The sequence below is a fragment of the Chelonoidis abingdonii genome, chromosome 6 (genome assembly GCF_003597395.2).
Source record: "Chelonoidis abingdonii isolate Lonesome George chromosome 6, CheloAbing_2.0, whole genome shotgun sequence".
NCBI classification, from domain to species: domain Eukaryota; kingdom Metazoa; phylum Chordata; order Testudines; family Testudinidae; genus Chelonoidis; species Chelonoidis abingdonii.
Genome location: NC_133774.1, coordinates 41,269,667 through 41,274,469, shown reverse-complemented (window position 1 = coordinate 41,274,469; position 4,803 = coordinate 41,269,667).

Here is a 4,803-nt window from a genome sequence, read left to right as displayed (position 1 = left end):
TTCGCTAGCAATGATACAAAAAATGATCGGAGCGAGGAAGAGTAGGTATTATCTGAAGAGCATGAATTAGCCGGCTCTAGAGGACCTACAAGACAATTTGTGAGGTAACTTGGTCCAAAATGAAGTCTGAGTACCGACGATTCATAATCAAGGACATAGTGCAGCCAGTCCTCTTTTAGAGAGTGGAAAGAAGTCTCTAATGGCACGGCTATCGAAGTGCTCGGGATTACTCGAGTTCGCCTGGCTCATGTGCACGTATCTCGGACGGACCTCAGGGAGACAAGTATTATGCGAATTACAGATGACAAGGTCAGAGGTTAGCATGAGGAGTTAACACTTAACCGGTGCAAAGATTTTCCACAGGAAGGAGAAAAATGGGACTACATCCGGGCGCTAGTCATTAGCAAATCTACATTATTGAGTGCTCTCGTAGATCTAAAACAGAGAAGAGTTTACTGTCCACCCTCTTATTCGAGCCTATGACAACTGATCCGGGGAGCTACAAGTTCGATGGCACTGCATCCAGTTTGGGCTCCACACTACCAGAACCCGGAGTGGACAATTTCCAAGAAGAAAACCACTGCAGAGGAGCGCTACAAAATGATACGTGGCTCCGTGTCGAGAGGTGCACATCGCCCTACGAGAGAGGGCTGAGAAGGAACTGGTATATAATATAGTGAACTTGAGCAGAAGAGACATGGCAAATAGCCGTGACGGTAGATTTGCTAAGGAGTGCAGCCCCCTGATCACAACTTACCGCAGAGGGGTTTCCGCAAGCAGTGCTACGAGGTCTTCAGGCTTCCTGTTCTCTCTAGCCGTGTGGTCCCAGAAAAAGACCAAGCACAGCTGCAGCCTCCGGGGATGGTCTCCAAGTTCCAGAGGCCAGTCCTAGCCACTATAGTTGGTGATATCCCTCAGGCATAACACTATTTTCGATCTTGAAAAGTGTTGAAGTATAATAAGACAATGAATGGAGGAATAAATAGAAAACTGAACGTTGTTATGTTTACATGATAAAGGGAAGTGGTAAGGGGAGAGGCAAAGCCTTAGGAGAAGTTTTAATTAAGGGCCTGGCCTTGACTCACACAAGGCCTGCTCCTATTGTTAATTTCCAGGCGGTACTGAAAACCCGCTGGTGCCCTCGGCTGCTTTGAGCAAAGGGGGTTGGACTAGAAGTCCAGACATTCCTCGCCTCGAGGTCTCTTTCCAATGACTCTAAATGTCGCGTCACTGGTACTATGATTCTGCGCATTAATATACTTAAATGTATTTATCTTTACCGGCACATTAAAGGAGGTAGAGAGTCACCTGTAATTAGAGTCATCAACCGACTTCAAGCCACCTCGGATAGTCTCCCTCTCAGATTAGTCTATGGAAAAGAGACTCACATTACGACAATTAAGTAGCACTTAATCACGTCTTTCACTAGTAGTCTATATCATTCCCAGCTGGAGAGAAATTGCACGACTGAAAGGGCATTTATCCTATTCATTTTACCCAAACTGCGCCCACAGGAATATAACATGCCTGGCGTGATAAGTTCACAGGGGTCAGAACCTATGAGACCGTCGAGTTGTCAACTTTCCCAGACAAAGCCCTCCCATATATTGCACTAATACTGGGTCTGTATAGAAAGGAAGCGCCCATGACTTGGGGGCTCGCAATGTGCAGTGGACTATATAAGACAGTATTATAAACAACATATCACTATAATTAAATTCAATTACAATATACCTAGTCCACTTGAAAATGGTCACTCTTCTTATTTTCAATGGAAGTGCGGGTCATAGGGGAAGTAAGAGTATATGTGAACCCATGTTAAAACCCATGAAAACGACGCAGCTATGCGAGCAGAAACAAGGACCTGAACTACTCATGTGATAATACCCAGCAAATTGTCTAAAGCAGGCAAAGACGACAATAGCGTCGTATCTACTGACATGCCTTAACAAATCAACGTCATCTTCAGTCCTTTAGTACCACTCATGGTAGGCAAGAGACGTAGAAAAATTAGATACGGTGTATACGAATGAACAACACGATCGCTTTTTATTACAAGTCGACTCTAAGTTATATCCTATCTCAATATGCTACTGGGCAATAATGGAATAAGTATTCAGACTATGAGAGGGGAGTTATCATCATGACGAGCTTATACAGCTTAATATATTCCATCTGGTAACGGTAATCTCGGACATGGGAATTAAGCACAAGAGTAAATATGCTGGTCTGTTTCCAAGAAGGTCGATCATGTTGAAACTAATCTGGCATTCGGGCCGTGCTCAGTGTCTGAAATTAAGGCATATATTCAGTCTAAGCTGCAATGCTTATGGCAGGACCCAACTTTGTCCCTCATATACTGTTACAATTGGCGATTGGATTTAGCCGTAACACCGCCCCCAGAGGGATTCCTACTCTGAGAGTATAAGGTCACATTAGTAACATTGGTCTGACACAGACCTGTCATATGTGGTGCCGAGCGAGATCTCTATCGCTTGAGCAAGGGACAAAGGTAAGCTTACGATAATTTATTGGTTTGCGAGATATCGATCGACGTAAATTCACATTGGCCGAGACTCATTGAGTCAAAACCACTGATTCACCGCAGCTGAAATTCTGACCTTACACCATCGATTCTACCTCAGTTAAATTACAGAATTCCTAACTCCCTCTCTTGCAAGTTTAGATAGTGTTTCTCAAACTGGGCTGCCACTGTGTAGGAAGAGCACCTGAGGCCAGGTCGGTTTGTTTACCTGCCCTTCATAGTTCCGCCATCGCGGCCCCACTGCCCGGTTCACTGGTCCAGGCCACTGGAGCTGGCTGGAACGGTAAGGCGAGGACTATTGCCGCTAGCTTCCAGCAGCTCCGTGGCCGAGCAGTGAAACCCAGCCATGAAGCTGCCATAAGCCAACCTGAGGACAGGGCAGGTACAACCGGCCTAGCCCGCAGGGCTCCCACACAAAGGCGGCGGCCCCCAGTTTGAGAAACATTGGTTAGATAGATAGATATATTTGTTTCACTGAATGCATGTCAAAAATTACTGAACCTTCAAGAAAGCAGAGGAAAAGTGAACTAGGTAGAAGAGAATATTTCATTCTCCTGATTAAGTGGTCTCCTCTAGAAATATTTCTCTTGATTACGCCTTGTGGTACCATGATCAAGCTCTCCAATTATCACGAATTATAGAAATATATTTAAATTGAAAAGCATTTGCAATCCTGCGGTATAGAATTGGTACAAAATAAAAAATCACAACACTATTGAAGCAGTTGAATGAGATACATATCATAGAATATATAGTGCGCATGCTAACTACCAAATAGTGTGGTGCGTTAGAATAAATGGTCGGCACTAAAATAGAGCACTGAAACCAGAGATAATAAAATGTCTATGCAGCATGTGCTTCTTTATAAATCTTCCCTCTGTCAGTCATCTTACATCACGTTGACTTTATTCATTATACACTAGGAAGGAGTCAGCCGAGTTGGAATTGCTGTCCGTGAAGAGGGAGAAGCGGTAAATTTGAGATTTTATTGCAGGTGGTCTGAGAGTTCGTATTTCTTCACATCCAAAATTGTTTAAGACTTACTCATCGATTCTGACATGCGTTGAACGATCGCCTATGAGTTAAAAATAATAGAGTAGCTTAGCAGGGTTACCCGTGTTCAGTTCTGTCTGGTATCTTAAAGAGGCAACACGAGTATCTGGCACCCAAGAACCTTGCAAAATAATCATTAAAATTATTTAAGCTGTCTCTCGTGTTGAGTCCCACAAATTTTTGATTATAATTTTTGCATATGACTTTCGTGTCATATGATTATTATAATGAGTATCAGTAAAATCAATCACACTAAGCATGGCAGATCAACACATAAAATCGATAAGCAACTGTGTAAGGAGCAACAAAGATAGTGCTGCAGCATTCATAAAGATGATTTTCCATTACAAGGCATGCGATGAAGCATAACTGACTGTAATAGCATCTCTCTTCAACAGACATCGTTCGGCCAGAGACGTCAGAAAAAATGGCCAACCTCAATCGAGGAAAGTTTCTTGAGACGAGTGCTGAGAGACCACCTTCCTGGTGCAACTTCTTCCGGTGTTGGAGGAACAATGGGGCTATGCTCCTCTGACTGCTCGCTCACAAAACAGCGGAAGACTTGGTCGGAGTAGACGGCGAGTTGGGGCGCCATACTTGGCACCCACAAGTTAGGACCCACATGCAGAAGCGTCGATTTCAGGCACTCCCTCCGACAAAAGCGACAAGAAAGAAGCACGGACGTCGAGACATAACGCAAAATGGATCTCTCTAGACCAAGCACGGCTCTGCATTTAAAGGAGAACGCTGATGGCAGCGCACTACCCCTGGGAGCAGATTAATATGAGGGGAAGTGTATCCAGGAGGAGCTGGCTGTACTTTAAAGAAGTCTTATTGAGGGTGCAGGAAAACCGAAACCATTACTGATGTACAGAAAATAGCAATATGAGCAGGTGACCAGTCTTGGCTACAGTAGAAATTTTCGGTGCGCTTAAACCACAAAAAGGAAGCTTACAAGAATTTGGAACTTGGACAGAGGACTAGGAAGGAGTATAAAATATCGACTCGAAACTCAGGGATGTAATCGGAAGGCCAAAAGCACTATGGAGTTGCAGGCTAGCAAGGGATTGTGAAGCTAACAAGAAGGAATTTCTAACGTATGTTAGCACAAGTGAGAAGGTCAGAGAAATGTGGGACCGCTTACTGAATGGGGAAGGCAACTAGTGAAAAAATGATGTAGAAAAAGTAAAGTATCAAATTGCTTA